At 51.2% G+C, this 16,403-nt stretch overlaps 1 long non-coding RNA gene across 1 annotated transcript in view; it reads right to left on the bottom strand.

Annotated features, from left to right (window-relative positions):
- The window catches only part of LOC138249280 (uncharacterized), a 28,446-nt gene extending 12,302 nt beyond the window's left edge, over positions 1–16,144 (bottom strand). Inside the window, exon 1 of the long non-coding RNA XR_011194825.1 lies at positions 16,063–16,144. This is a non-coding gene — a long non-coding RNA (uncharacterized lncRNA). The remainder of the gene's footprint in view (positions 1–16,062) is intronic.
- Between the last annotated feature and the right edge of the window lie 259 nt (positions 16,145–16,403).

Genomic DNA, 16,403 nt, shown 5'->3' with positions numbered 1-16,403 from the left:
ACCAGTACTTGGTAGACTCTGATCTGACCTCTCCCCAAGAATTGGAAAAGAAGGCAGACAAATGGGTCAGAACAAGAGTGAACAGAAAAGTTCATACAGGGGGTGACAAAGATGGCAAGAAGAAGGATGGTAAGCCTTCAGAGAAAGATGGTGAAAAATCTCAAGATAAGCATGGGGATAAGGGTAAAACCAAAGATCCCACTTCAAATCTTAAACACTCTTCAGGGGGTGGGGATAAAACTAATTCTTCCTCTTCTTCTCAACCTACACAAGTTAAAAAGCCTTCGTGCTTTGTGTGTAAAAATAGAGGCCATCGGCCAGGGGATAAGTCCTGTCCAGGTAAACCCCCTGAGCCTACCACCACTAATACATCAAGCTCTAGTGCCCCTAGCAGTAGTGGTACTAGTGGTGGGACTGCTGGCAACAGTCAAGCAAAGGGTGTAGTTGGGTTCACTTATGGGTCCATAGTAGAAACTGGGGTAGTCAGTCCCAAGACAGTTTCTGTCACACCTAGTGGCATTGGCCTTGCCACACTGGCTGCTTGTCCCCTTACAATGGATAAGTACAGGCAGACAGTTTCAATAAATGGTGTTGAGGCCTTGGCCTACAGGGACACAGGTGCCAGTTTCACTTTGGTGACTGAAAACCTAGTGGCTCCTGAACAACACATCATTGGACAACAGTATAAGATTATTGATGTCCATAACTCCACTAAGTTTCTTCCCTTAGCTATAATTCAGTTTAGTTGGGGTGGAGTTACTGGCCCTAAGCAGGTGGTGGTATCACCTAGCTTACCTGTAGATTGTCTCTTAGGTAATGACCTAGAGGCCTCAGGTTGGGCTGATGTAGAGTTTTATGCCCATGCAGCCATGCTGGGCATCCCTGAGGAATTGTTCCCTCTCATTTCAAGTGAAATGAAAAAGCAAAGGAGAGAAGGCCTGAAAACTCAGGATCCCTCTCCATCAACAGGTAAAAAGGGTATCACAGTATCCCCTAACCACCCTACCATTCAGGATACCATTCCTGTGGTGGGAGAAACCTCTCCTGGGGTGGCACCTGTTCCAAGGGAATCATCAGCTGGCAAAGCTGGACTCCCTGAGGTGGAAGTACCTCTCTGTGGGATAACTAACATTGGTGAGAAACAGAGCACCATTTTAGTTAACATGGAGCATCCCTCCAACCCTCCCAGAGAAACTTTAGTGCAGAAACCCTGCACTACCTCACAACACTTAGGACAGCATCCCTGCCCTAGTGTGGACCTCATAGGACAGCATCCCTGCCCTGCTCCAACTCAAGAGAAACAGCATTCCTGTTCTCTCTTCCAGCCAGATGGACAAAGTTTTTGCCCAGCTATGGCTTTTCTGAGACAGCATCCCTGTCTGGCATTTCCATCACTACAAATAGGTTCAGTGGACAATTCCCACTGCTCTAAACTAAAACTTACTGATAGAAACTCTGAAAATACATCTTCACATTGTTGCTTAGCTAAAAAACTTCAAACAGGGTGGTTTACATCCCCACATGGAAGTAACCATATAGTGGATGATAAAGGGAGTAACCAGTCTATTGCAGAGCTACTCTCTACTTATCACCACTTAGACAATAAAGTCTCAACTGGCCAAGGTTAGCCTTATTGTCCTTAGTTTGGGGGGGGATGTGTGAGAAAGTAGCCTCTTTCTAGCCTTGTTACCCCCACTTCTGGCCTGTTTGTGAGTGTATGTTAGGGTGTTTGTCACTGTTTTCACTGTCTCACTGGGATCCTGATGACCAGGCCCCAGTGCTCATAGTGAAAACACTATGTTTTCAGTATGTTTGTTATGTGTCACTGGGACCCTGCTAGTCAGGACCCCAGTGCTCATAAGTTTGTGGCCTATATGTATGTGTCACTGGGACCCTGTCACAAAGGACCCCAGTGCTCATAAGTGTGCATGTATATGTTCCCTGTGTGGTGCCTAACTGTCTCACTGAGGCTCTGCTAACCAGAACCTCAGTGGTTATGCTCTCTCATTACTTTTAAATTGTCACTAACAGGCTAGTGACCAATTTTACCAATTTACATTGGCTTACTGGAACACCCTTATAATTCCCTAGTATATGGTACTGAGGTACCCAGGGTATTGGGGTTCCAGGAGATCCCTATGGGCTGCAGCATTTCTTTTGCCACCCATAGGGAGCTCTGACAATTCTTACACAGGCCTGCCACTGCAGCCTGAGTGAAATAATGCACACATTATTTCACAGCCATTTTCACTGCACTTAAGTAACTTATAAGTCACCTATATGTCTATCCTTTACCTGGTAAAGGTTAGGTGCAAAGTTACTTAGTGTGTGGGCACCCTGGCACTAGCCAAGGTGCCCCCACATTGTTCAGGGCAAATTCCCCGACTTTGTGAGTGCTGGAGACACCATTATATGCGTGCACTACACATAGGTCACTACCTATGTATAGCTTCACAATGGTAACTTCGAATATGGCCATGTAACATGTCTAAGATCATGGAATTGCCCCCTCTATGCCATCCTGACATAGTTGGCACAATTCCATGCTCCCAGTGGTCTGTAGCACAGACCCTGGCACTGCCAAACTGCCTTTTCAGGGGTTACACTGCAGCTGCTGCTGCTGCCAACCCCACAGACAGGCTTCTGCCCTCCTGGGGTCCAGCCAGGCCTGGCCCAGGATGGCAGAACAAAGGACTTCCTCAGAGAGGGGGTGTTACACCCTCTCCCTTTGGAAAATGGTGTGAAGGCAGGGGAGGAGTAGCCTCCCCCAGCCTCTGGAAATGCTTTGTTGGGCACAAAGGTGCCCAATTCTGCATAAGCCAGTTTACACCGGTTCAGGGACCCCTCAGCCTTGCCTGGGCGCGAAACTGGACAAAGGAAAGGGGAGTGACCACTCCCCTGACCTGCACCTCCCCTGGGAGGTGCCCAGAGCTCCTCCAGTGTGCTCCAGACCTCTGCCATCTTGGAAACAGAGGTGCTGCTGGCACACTGGACTGCTCTGAGTGGCCAGTGCCCTCTGCTGACGTCAGAGACTCCTTCTGATAGGCTCCTTCAGGTGTTGCTAGCCTATCCTTTGTCCTAAGTAGCCAAACCCTCTTTTCTGGCTATTTAGGGTCTCTTTCTTTGGGGATTCCTGAGATAACGAATGTAAGAGCTCATCAGAGTTCCTCTGCATCTCTCTCTTCACCTTCTGCCAAGAATTGGACTGCTGACCGCGCTGGAAGCCTGCAAAACTGCAACAAAGTAGCTAAGACGACTACTGCAACATTGTAACGCCGCTCCTGCTGCCTTCTCGACTGTTTTTCTTGGTGTGCATCCTGTGGGGGTAGTCTGCCTCCTCTCTGCATCAGAAGCTGCGAAGAAATCTCCCGTGGGTCGACGGAATCTTCCCCCTGCTAAAGCAGGCACCAAAAAGCTGCATCACAGTCCCTTGGGTCTCCTCTCACGACGACGAGCGAGGTCCCACGAATCCATCAAGCCTGTCCAAGAGACCCCCACGGTCCCGTGACTCTTCAGTCCAAGTTTGGTGGAGGTAAGTCCTTGCCTCCCCACGCCAGACTGCATTGTTGGTTTTTGCGACTTTTGCAACTTCTTCAGCTCCCGTGCACTTCCGGCGGAAATCCTTTGTGCACCCGGAAGCTGGGGTCCCCGGCACTCTAACCTGCATTGCACGACCTCCTAAGTTGTTCTCCGGCGACGTGGGACTCCTTTGTGTGACTTCAGGTGAGCACCGTTTCACGCATCCTTGTAGTGCCTGTTTCTGGCACTTCTCCGGATGCTATCTGCTGCTGGGAGGGCTCCTTGTCTTGCTCGACGTCCCCTCTACCTCCTGGTCCAATTTGCACCGTCCTGGTCCATCCTGGGCCACAGCAGCATCCAAAAACGCTAACCGCACGATTTGCAGATAGCAAGGCTTGTTAGCGTCCATCCGGTGGGAAAACACTTCTGCACGACTCTCCAAGGCGTGGCGGATCCATCCTCCAAAGGGGAAGTCTCTATCCCTTGTCGTTCCTGCAGTATTCACAGTTCTTCAGCCTAGTAAGAGCTTCTTTGCACCAACAGCTGGCATTTCTTGGGCATCTGCCCATCTCCGACTTGCTTGTGACTTTTGGACTTGGTCCCCTTGTTCCACAGGTACCCTCAGTCAGGAATCCATCGTTTTTGCACTGCTGATTTGTGTTTTCCTTGCATTTTCCCTCTATCACGACTTCTGTGTCTTTAGGGGAACTTCAGTGCACTTTGCACTCACTTTTCAGGGTCTTGGGGTGGGGTATTTTTCTAACCCTTGCTATTTTCTAATAGTCCGAGCGACCCTCTACAAGGTCACATAGGTTTGGGGTCCATTCGTGATTCACATTCCACTTTTGGAGAATATGGTTTGTGTTGCCCCTATCCCTATGTGCTCCCATTGCATCCTATTGTAATTTTACACTGTATGCACTGTTTTCTAAGACTATACTGCTTATTTTTGGTATTGTGTACATATATCTTGTGTATATTTCTTATCCTCATACTGAGGGTACTCACTGAGATACTTTTGGCATATTGTCATAAAAATAAAGTACCTTTATTTTTAGTATAACTGTGTATTGTGTTTTCTTATGATATTGTGCATAATCATTTGTGGTACTGTAGTAGCTTCACACGTCTCCTAGTTCAGCCTAAGCTGCTCTGCTAAGCTACCATTATCTATCAGCCTAAGCTGCTAGACACCCTCTACACTAATAAGGGATACCTGGGCCTGGTGCAAGGTGTAAGTACCTCTTGGTACTCACTACAAGCCAGTCCAGCCTCCTACACCGGCCCAGCGGGAAGGAGGCCTGCAACACAGAAGCTCGCTCCGAATGGAGCCGGTGGTGTTGCGGGCGTGCGACGGGTGCAGTTGCACCCGTCGCGCTTTTCACTGTCTGCTAGGCAGACAGTGAAAAGCTTCATGGGGCCCTGTTAGGGGGCCCCTGCACTGCCCATGCCAGTGGCATGGGCAGTGCAGGGACCCCCAGGCGCCCAAGACACCCGTTACCGCCAGCCTCTTCCTGGCGGTGACAACCGCCAGAAACAGGCTGGCGGGAAGGGGGTCAGAATCCCCATGGCAGCGCTGCTTGCAGCGCTGCCATGGCGGATTCGCCCAGCAAGGGCAAAAACGGCAGGAAACCGCCGGCCCCGGTTTTCTGACCGCGGCGTCAGAATGGGCTAGGAAGCACCGGCAGCCTGTTGGCGGTGCTTCCGTCATTCGTGGCCCTGGCGGTCTTGGACCGCCAGGGTCAGAATGACCCCCTAGGTCTGCCGTTGCTTACCAGAATGTGCGCACTTGCACAATGGTGTTCCAATGTACACTAAGCCGGACACAGCAGGCCAGTGGGCGTGCACTTGCACAATGGGGTTTAATGTGCCTTCAGGCCATAGGAACTTTCCCACTGTGAATACAGTGTGGAAGCTTGTGCGCCTTCCTACCTATGCCAGGAAAGTGGTACTGACCAGTATGTGCACATATGCACGCTTGTGTGTCCCTATGTTCTTGGCCTGTCACAGCAGGCCTGAGTGGGCACACTTGCACCCGTGTGGTGTCCTTTAACTCTGGTCCAGCCTGCCCCGGCAAGCTTGTGCGTGCGCCAGGGCACATGTGTCCACGTAATGAAAAAATACACATCAATCAATCAAAAAATTTGTAGAGCGTGCTACTCACCCGTGAAGGTCTCAAGGCGCTGGGGGAGGGGAAACGGGGGGCAGGGAGGGTCACTGATCGAACAACCATGTCTTGAGGTTCTTTCTGAAGACCAGTAGGGCTTTGGTTTTGCGAAGGTCGGTGGGGAGGGAGTTCCAGGTTTTGGGGGCGAGGTAGGAGAAAGACCTGCCTCCTGTGGTGGTGCGCTGGATGCGGGAGACTGTGGCTAGGGTGAGGTCAGCTGATCAGAGGTTGCGTGTGGGAGTGTGGAAGTTTACTCTTTCATTGAGGTAGGTTGGGCCGGTGTTGTGGAGGGATTTGTGTGCGTGGATGAGGATCTTGAATGTGATTCTCTTGTCTATGGGGAGCCAGTGAAGGGATTTGAGGTGTGGTGAGGTTCGTTTGTGGCGGGGAGGCCAAGGACGAGGTGTGCGACTGTTCTGGATTCTCTGGAGTTTGCGTTTGAGTTTGAGTGTGGTGCCGGCGTAGAGGGCGTTACCGTAGTCCAGTCTGCTGCTGATGAGTGCAAGGGTGACTGTCTTTCTAGTTTCTGGGGGAATCCATTTGAAGGATTTTTTTAGAGTGCGGGGTGTGTGGAAGCAGGAGGAGGTTAGTGTCATGGAGAGGGAGGGGTCGAGGATGATGCCGAGGATTGATTGATTGATTGATTGATTTGTCAGTAAAGCTCTAGAAACGCAACTTCTAGGAAGTGGGCATTTCTATGTTCTAAAAACTCACTTTGGTGGCAGTTATTTCAAACTCCATTTCACTGGAGGCTGGGGAGAGCATATCTGTGCATTCCGCAGCGACAGCCATAAAACTTGGGCACCGACAGGCGTCTGCCAGTTGTGGGCCTGGCTGGGTAGACTGGAAGGAGAGGTTTTGACACTTGGCCTCTTGGAGTCAGATCATGGTACCACTAAATATAAGGATTCCCATGTGGCCTGCCTTTGTTGAGTGCGTTGCATTTCTCTCATGCGACAACCGACTGCATGCTCATTGTGTGCGGTGTCATAGGTGATGACTTTCGGAGGTTTGGGTGTCCTAAGAGCTGTGCAGTGTCCTACCTCGTGCGGCCCCGCCGAACTTGCATTTTTTGTGTGTGTAGCCAGATCATCTGGTGTGACTCAAATCATCATGTACCAGACGTTGTGCCTCATTCCAGGGAGACACGGAATAGGAATCCTTCATGTGCATGCTCAAGGATTGTCTGGTACGACTCAGATCATCACGCACCAGACATTGTGCCTTCTTCCAGGGAGGTATGACATTCAGCACTTTGTGATTTTGATTGGGATTGCCTGGTGCGACTCAAGTCATCACGGACCAGACGTTGTGCCTCATTCCAGGGAAGCACAACATTGAGCACTTTGTGTTGCTGATCAGAAGTGTCTGGTGCAACTCAAGTCTTTGAGCACCAGATGTGGCACCTCATTCCAGGGAGCTACGGGTGTGGAATCCTTTTTGTGTGTTTAACCAGATTGTCTGGTACGGCTCAAGTCAATGCTCACCAGATGTTGTGCCTCATTCCAGGGAGGGATGACATTGAGCACGTTGAGTGTGCAATCAGAACCTGTCTGGGACAACTCAAGTCTCATGCACCAGACGTTGTGCCTTATTCAGGGAAGTTTGACATTAAGCACTTTGTGTTGGTGATCGGAATCATCCGGTGCAACTCAATTCATTGCACAGCCTACGTAGCACCTCCATCCAGGGAGGTGCGGATTGGTATCTCTTCGTGTGCAAACAGGACAGTCTGGGGCTTCTCAAGCCATTGCACCCCAGGTGTTGCCCCTCCTCCCAGGGAGGTGCAGGATTTCGTAACTCTTGTGCATTAGGGTGCCTGGCTTGGCTGGGCACCACTGTGACCAGCATGTGTCCGCCAACAACCCTCCCCCATACTTGGCAGACCAGGGCCAGCACTAGAAGGCACAGTGCAGAGGGGTCTCAGTGAACTTCCAGAGTGGTGGCCAAACCTTCATTTGCTGACTATTATCTGCTCTGCGGTGTCCCTTCTTTTCCCCCCATATTGTCCCCGAGTGCCTGAACAAGAGTGCCTCGGGTAATGTGAGGCCTAGCACCCGGGGAAAGACTGTTTGCATCTTCTGCTAGTGGGAGGAGAGGTAGTAGGGCCAGTTGGAGGGTGGAGGAAGAGTCTGGGGCCCAACGGGAGGCTCCACGAACGCAGTGACAGCTAACCTACCGGATATTAGTGCACCGCATTAGGGTGCTGGGAGTGAGTGTATTCTAGTGCATAAGGTACGAGCTGACTGATATCCATGGCACCATTTGGCAGTGCGGAGTGAGTGTGTGGGAGAGATTGAGGGTAATTGTTAACACCATACAATGGTGTTGCCAGACACTTAATTCTTGCCAGAGGACTTACTCGGTTGACGTTAGATTTTACCTGTGCGGCTCATGCTGTTGAGCTACTTTAAATTGCAGCATTGCTCTGTATGTACACATTGCTGAACGTGTGTATAAGTGAGTTGGGTAGTTGCTAGGAAGGGTCCAGTGAAGACTATGTTTCTCAGGGAATGTGTTATTCTTGTCATGTGTGCATACTGCAAATGTTGTTTTAACTCAGTTGGGCCTAGTACTGCTAGTGTTGTTTCGAATGGTGATTCCTGCCTAGAGTTACATGCTATTCATGCTGTGTTAATGTGTGTGTTGAATACAAAACCTATTTACATACAGCTCATGTGCAGTCTCTTTTGTAATGCTCAGTGTAACTGCTTTGTGGTATTGCTGTGCCAGCGCTGTACACATTGCCCTGTGACAAGCCCGACTGCTCCGTGCCAAGCTACCCAAGGGTGAGGTCAGGCTATACAGTCAGTGTACTCAACCACCCATCATGGGAGTGGTAGGTTCTGCCTGGCAGGGTCCCTTGTGTCCTCTGCCAAGAGCCTGGGCATCTGGTAGAAAATCAGCTGTCCATGATCCCTCAGATCAAGGCAGTCACAGCAAAGTGGTTCAGCCTATTGAAAGCCAGTAGGAAGGGCGCTCCTCTTATGTCACCAGCGGTGTTGAAAGCGACTAACGTAGTGGTGATCGTGCCCCGCTTGGACTAAGCAAACTCCCTGTAATTGGGTCTCCCTGCAACTTCATTACACAAACTACAACTTTTTCAAAATGCAGCAGCAAGCATAGTCTGTAAATTGTTTAGACGTGTGCATATCTCTCCTGCCATAAAGAAGCCTCACCGCCCGTCAAACAGAGTTCTTTTTAATACATCTTGTATTATTTACAAATCCACTCATGATTATGCTCTAGCCTTTGTCGCAAGCAAATTTGAGAGATATGTTTGCAGATCCTCCCTTGACAACCAGTTGAGGATCTCTCGGTTCAAGTGACAGAGGGTGGGAGCTTCTCTGTCCTGGCCCCATGTTATGGAACTTTCTTCCTTTCCCGGTCAGGCTGGAACCCAACTTTGAGAGGTTCAGGAAACATTTGAAGACCTGGCTACTTAAGCAAGCTATATATGCTCTCATTTAGCACTTGCTGTGACGTGCTGAGCAGCTGGTAGGTGTAAGTGGGAGGCCGGTGAAGGGTTGTAAGGGTAGCAGGTAGACCCAGCTGTCATATAATTCACACCGGTGTAATCTCACATAATCTACAGCAGTTTGAGTTACAATTGTTATGTGAAATGCCAGAGATTACACCATTACCACACCTTGCACATTTGAGACTTTGTTCCAGCAGAACTCCTATAGAGAAACAAAGAAAGAAGGAGATTTAGCAGAATACAAGCAGCTGTTCGTGTTACCTGTGATGTTGTGCCCGTGGCGGCTGCTGCCTGGAATGTGTGGAGGGGCAGAGTGTGGAGCGGGAGGGGCAGCGTGCTGTGCGGAGTGGAATAATAATCAAATATTTTTTAAAAAGTCTTACCTGCCACTTCCGACCCTCTGTTTTCCTCTGCTCCCGTCACACGTCCTTCCCTTGTTGCTCTCCTCCCCACCCAATCCACACCCTTCTCTCATGTTGTTACCCAGCATGAGAGAAACGCTAGGATTGGCCTGAGCGGGCTGAAATGCCGCTCAGAGAGGTAGTGAGAGCCTGCACTTGGTCTCCACCTGGCTGTGAAAAACAGCTCGGGTGGAGAGCTCTAAGTGCGCATGTCGGTTTGGCCAGCCTAAGACGGCCAGCCACACCAACATGCACACCCAGCGGCTGATTTTAGAGCCCCTAGTGCCTCTTTGCGCCACATTAGCGTCATTTACTTGTGCAAATGTGGCCCAACCAGGCTGAAATAAGGGTGCCAAATTTAAAAAGTGGCATAATGCATGCACTGTGCCACTTTGTAACCCTTTGCTCTACATTATGCCTGTGCCAGGCATGTTGTATGCAAAGGAGGCGTTCCCCCATTAGGGGGGTCCGAAAAAATGGTGCAAAGAAATCTAAGAGATTTCTTTGCGTCGTTTTTACGGCACTTTTAAGACCAGCACAAAGCAGGCGTTAAAAGGAGGCGCACCATTGTGTTCAATGGGCCTCAATGGGCTTCGCAGGATTAGGGTAAAAAAATGTTATGTTAATCCTGTGAAGCTCCTAATTAGCGTAAAAAATGCTGCAGCTAGTTCCCCCAGCTACTGCCATGGTGTGCCGTATCTTAGATATGGCGCACACATGGTGGCGTTAGGGGGTGCAAGAAAAGTGGCCTTACCCCAGGTGTAGCGCCACTTTTCGTAAATCAGGGCCTTAGAGTGCATTTAACACTCCTTCTTCCCCTGCTGACACTGTGGATGGCCCAGCCCTACACCAGTCAGCAGACTGGCTAAGCAGAAAAATAAAATGATGATAAATACTTTTATTATCATTTTATTTTCCACTTTTTGCTGCCGTTCTGCAGTAGGGCGACGCTTCTCTGCCGTAGCGGAGGGGCCACCCCTGGCCAGTCTTACAAACAAGAAACTGGCTCTTCTTGGAGTTCTATGTGTTTGATGGGTTCAGGGCTAGCCTGGGAGGATTTGTTTGTGTTTAGGATTTATTTATTATTTTGCTGGTGGGATGACTCAGTGAATTGAATGCTCGTCTTTGACAAATGCTGTAATGTGAAGGTGACAAGCCTGAATACTGGTAAGCGAGATTGAACTTTCCATCCCTCTGAGACGGATAAATTAGGGCCCAGATTTAAGGGCCCCTAGCGCCATTCCGACGCCACATTAGCATCATTTTTTTCACGCTAATGAGGCGTTGGAACGCCAAAAATGCAACGCCATAATTATAAACTGGTGCAATGCATGCATTGCGCCACTTTGTTACCCCTTGCGCCACAATATGCCTGTTCCAGGCATAATCTATGCAAATGGGCATGCTGGCGCTAGGGGGCTGAAAAAATGGCGCAAAGAAATCCAAGAGATTGCAGCATTTTTGTCGGTATTTTTAATGCCTGCTCAGAGCAGGCGTTAAAGGGACGCTCCCATTGTTTTTAATGGTCTCTGGGTGCTTTGCAGGATTAGCGACAACATTTTTGGCGCTAAACCTGCAAAGTGCCGGGCTAGTGTAAAAAAGTATGACGCTAATACCCCTGGCTATTGCAAAGGTGCGCCGTATTTTAAATGTGGCGCACAGGTGGTGGCGTTCGGGGGGTACTAAGGGGCGCAAGAAAAGTGGCACTTTTCATAAATCTGCCCCAAAGTATCATAAATTGGGTAGTGGCAACACTGGTTATTTATAGAGCTTAAAAATGGCAGAAGTGCTGTACGAAGCGCTTAAGAGAAGGTCTTACATTTCTTCTTAGATGGATTCCCTTTAGTTGTTCTCTTTGCTCAGTGTAATCCCATTCAGGCTACCTCTATCTCTTGTTATCGCCGGGTGGTGGCCACCTTGTGGTCACCCTCTGGGGATGAGCAAGCTTGTCCTCACCTGGGTCACTGACGCCCACCACTCCAGTTCTTTCTTTCAGCAGATGCTCTCTCTTCTACTTGTGCAATTTCCGAAATAGATGGTCTGATGTACATTTCTGATTGCTAGGTAATTGATTTGCATTTGTCGTTTCCATCCCGTATTTTTTCCTCTGGACCACAGTGATTTAAATTTTTGACATATAGAGCAAAACTCTCTTCTGTGTCCCAGCCCCTCCTCTTGCAATGGCATTTACTGATTTGCTAGAGAGACTCCACTGCATGAAGTCTTACTAAGTCTCAAAGCTCATCCAGCCATCATTATACAAAGAGGCATTCTGAATACTTGGGCTGGGGATGGTTTGCAATGCAGGGAAGGGTCACTTGAACCTGTTTGCTAATTTCCAATAGGTGGCTCCGTTCCCATCCATTACATGGCAATCAACATGGCCTGTTCCTTTTGGCAGCAAAGTTTGTTACATCCTAGCAAGATTCTGTCCCCTTTGGCTGCGACGTGCAATCTGCTTTTAGGGGCGCTCTGGGTGTTGTTAGATTTTGGCGCTGCCTCAGGTTTACAAAAACTCGTAAATCTGGGGCAGCGTCAAAATGCAATGGGTGTTGCTGTTGCACGCCCACAGCAACACCCACTGGGGCATAGTTATGAGCCCCTAGCGCCACTGAACCGTCACTTTTCATGACACTCTTGTGGCGCTATGCACTGCGCCGTATTTATGAGGTGGCGTTAAGCTACTTTTTGTGGCATAACGCCACCTTGTAAATACGGCCCCTTCATATGCAGCACTGTGTTCTGTATTTACTCGTACAAAACCATCGAAATTCAGCAGTTATAGTTAGAGTCCTTTCAAGTCACTAAAACTCGCACCGTAAGGGAACTATAACTCGCGCCCTCGCCATGCACAGCCAATTACTCCATGTTATATCATTGATGACATCTTCTATGCCATTTTTCATACTAACTGGGGACCGCCCCCTTTGCATACATTATGCCTGGCGCGGGCATCTTGTAGCGGAAAGTGTTGCAAAGTGCTGCAATGCATGAATACAGGCAGCTGTTTACACACATTCCTAGTATAACGCTAATATGCACCTGTGGGGGGTGTTTTGTTATACGTGCTGATTAATTTGCTAAAACTGACAGGCGTCTAAGAAGAGGTAAATACATGGGAAAATGCAGCATTTTACGACTCCGTTTATTGTCTAAACACAAAATAAAACTGGATAAATACCAAGAAGTCAGCAAAAAAATACATCTGGATAAAAACAGAAAGAAATGGTAAGAAGATAAATACCATAAAACCGGGAGCCCTCTTTATAAGCAGCCTACAGGGTGCCTGAGGGTATATTCCTAGCAGGTCCCTGCATGAGGTAGGCACTGCCCCCCCCCCCCTGGGGCGGGCACACACCTGAGGCTTCACACGGACGCAGGAGTCTTTAGGGTGCCAGAGGGTATATTCCCATCAGGACCCTGGATGAGTTTCGCACTGCCCCCCCCTGCAGAGGTACACGCCTGAGGCTTCACACGGACTCAGGCAGTCTTTACGGTGCCTGAGGGTATATTCCCAGCAGGACCCTGAATGAGTTACGCACTGCCCCCCCCGACACGGGTACACATCTGAGGCTTCACACGGACGCAGGCAGTCTCTAGGGTGCCGGAGGGTATATCCCCAGGAGAACCCTGCATGAGGTACGCACTGGCCCCCCCTGGGGCGGGTACACACCTGAGGCTTCACTCGGACGCAGGAGTCTTTAGGGTGCAGAGGGTATATTCCTAGCAGGACCCTGCATGAGGTATGCACTGGCCCCCCTGACACGGGTACACACCTGAGGCTTCACACGGACGCAGGAGTCTTTAGGGTGACTGAGGGTATATTCCCAGCAGGACCCTGCATGAGGTACGCACTGGCCCCCACTGGCATGGGTACACGCCTGAGGCTTCACACGGATGCAGGCAGTCTTTAGGGTGGTGGAGGGTATATTCCCAGCAGGACCCTGGATGAGTTACGCACTGGCCCCCACTGGCACGGGTACACGCTGAAGCTTCACACGGACGCAGGAGTCTTTAGGGCGCCTGAGGGTATATTCCTGGCAGGACCATGGATGAGTTACGCACTGCCCCCCCGGCACGGGTACACGCCTGAGGCTTCACATGGACGCAGGCAGTCTTTAGGGTGCGGAGGGTATATTCCCAGCAGGACCCTGCATGAGGGGCACTGGCCCCCCTGGGGCGGGCACACACCTGAGGCTTCACACGGACGCAGGAGTCTTTAGGGTGCCGGAGGGTATATCCCCAGGAGGACCCTGCATGAGGTAGGCACGGGTACACGACTGAGGCTTCACACAGAAGCAGGCAGTCTCAAGGGTGTGGGAGGGTATATTCCCAGCAGGACCATGGATGAGTTACGCACTGCCCCCCCGACACGGGTACACATCTGAGGCTTCACACGGACGCAGGCAGTCTCTAGGGTGCCGGAGGGTATATCCCCAGGAGAACCCTGCATGAGGTACGCACTGGCCCCCCCTGGGGCGGGAACACACCTGAGGCTTCACTCAGACGCAGGAGTCTTTAGGGTGCAGAGGGTATATTCCTAGCAGGACCCTGCATGAGGTACGCACTGGCCCCCCTGGCACGGGTACACACCTGCGGCTTCACACGGACGCAGGAGTCTTTAGGGTGACTGAGGGTATATTCCTAGCAGGACCCTGCATGAGGTAGCACTGGCCCCCCTGGGGCGGGTACACACCTGAGGCTTCACACGGACGCAGGAGTCTTTAGGGTGCGGAGGGTATATTCCCAGCAGGACCCTGCATGAGGTACGCACTCGCCCCCCCTGGCACGGGTACACACCTGAGGCTTCACACGGACGCAGGCAGTCTTTAGGGTGGTGGAGGGTATATTCCCAGCAGGACCCTGGATGAGTTACGCACTGGCCCCACCCCCGGCACGGGTACACACCTGAGGCTTCACACGGACGCAGGCAGTCTTTAGGGTGCGGAGGGTATATTCCTAGCAGGACACTGCATAAGGTACGCACTGGCCCCCCCTGGCACGGGTACACACCTGAGGCTTCACACAGACGCAGGCAGTCTTTAGGGCGCCTGAGGCTATATTCCTAGCAGGAGCATGGATGAGTTACGCACTGGCCCCCCCGGCACGGGTACACGCCTGAGGCTTCACACGGACGCAGGAGTCTTTAGGGTGCCGGAGGGTATATCCCCAGGAGGACCCTGGATGAGGTAGGCACGGGTACACGCCTGAGGCTTCACACAGAAGCAGGCAGTCTCAAGGGTGTGGGAGGGTATATTCCCAGCAGGACCATGGATGAGTTACGCACTGCCCCCCGACACGGGTACACATCTGAGGCTTCACACGGACGCAGGAGTCTCTAGGGTGCCGGAGGGTATATCCCCAGGAGAACCCTGCATGAGGTACGCACTGGCCCCCCCTGGCACGGGTACACACCTGGGGCTTGTAACATTCACACGGACGCAGGCAGTCTCGGGTGCCTGAGGGTATATTCCCAGCAGGACCCTGCATGAGTTACGCACTGGCCCCCCCTGGCACGGGTACACACCTGAGGCTTCACACGGACGCAGGAGTCTTTAGGGTGCCGGAGGGTATATTCCCATCAGGACACTGAGGTACGCACTGCCCCCTCCCCCTGGCACGGGTACACACCTGAGGCTTCACACGGACGCAGGCAGTCTCTAGGGTGCCGGAGGGTATATTCCCATCAGGACCCTGCATGAGGTACGCACTGCCCCCCCCTGGCACGGGTACACACCTGAGGCTTCACACGGACGCAGGCAGTCTCTAGGGTGCCTGAGGGTATATTCCCAGCAGGACCCTGCATGAGGTACGCACTGGCCCCCCTGGCACGGGTACACACCTGAGGCTTCACACGACGCAGGAGTCTCTAGGGTGCCTGAGGGTATATCCCCAGCAGGACCCTGCATGAGGTACGCACTGGCCCCCCCTGGCACGGGTACACACCTGGGGCTTGTAACTTTCACACGGACGCAGGCAGTGTGCGCTTTTAAGAAGCACTGGTGCTGTGCACTGTGCAAACCATAAAACATTGCAGTATTGATTAGTTCAGTTTGGGAAGATCCGTAAACCCCAATACATGGACCCCCGAAGAGTAAGGCGCACTCCTTCGTCTACATATGATGCCTGTAACTGCTCACGCTGGCCCTTTAAACCGCATGCCCTTGAGCTGCAGAACAAAAATAATTCCTACCCCTGCTCGTCCAGGAAGCGCTTCAATGTCATGTCGTGGACAGTAAGCGCTATATAAAAAACAGTACAATTTACTTAAGTTAGTTAGAACACGGCATTTACTTGTCCCAGCTTAGAGCTTTGTTGTAATGCAAATAATCGGTGCTATCACATGGCATGTAAATGGTACTCATTAATCAGCCTTGGAAGGATGACAGGCTGAGCCCATCCTGCAAAGATTCCAAACAAATCCTTGCAAGTTAAGCACAGATCTCTGCAGCAGGCACATTAACGCAATGAGCTAGGAAGCAGGCTATACTTACCCCCATGGTGAGTGTGTGTAGATGAGGCTGTGTGATGCAATGTGTGCTCGTCGGAGGACTAGCTCAGGGCCTTCAGTGCTCCACAGCAGCCACAGCAGGTTATATGTGCTCCGTGACCCGAGAGGCCACACCCACCACCCTGGGTCTGTCACGACAGAAGCAGCAGAACCGGTTCTTTTCCTGTGTCCTGACCTGGCTTGGAGCCCTGCCCTGGAGCGGATCCATCAACAGGGGCTTCAGTCACACTGATAGCCCAAGGGGGGCTGTGACTGATGCAAAGTGAGTGCAGGAAATGTGCAGGCTTCTGCCTCTATCCAAGCAGCTGTCCTTGTGTCAAGCGT

The sequence above is a fragment of the Pleurodeles waltl genome, chromosome 8 (assembly GCF_031143425.1).
Source record: "Pleurodeles waltl isolate 20211129_DDA chromosome 8, aPleWal1.hap1.20221129, whole genome shotgun sequence".
NCBI lineage: Eukaryota > Metazoa > Chordata > Amphibia > Caudata > Salamandridae > Pleurodeles > Pleurodeles waltl.
The sequence above is the reverse complement of the archived record's forward strand: the minus strand, read 5'-3'. Positions and strand labels throughout refer to the sequence as shown.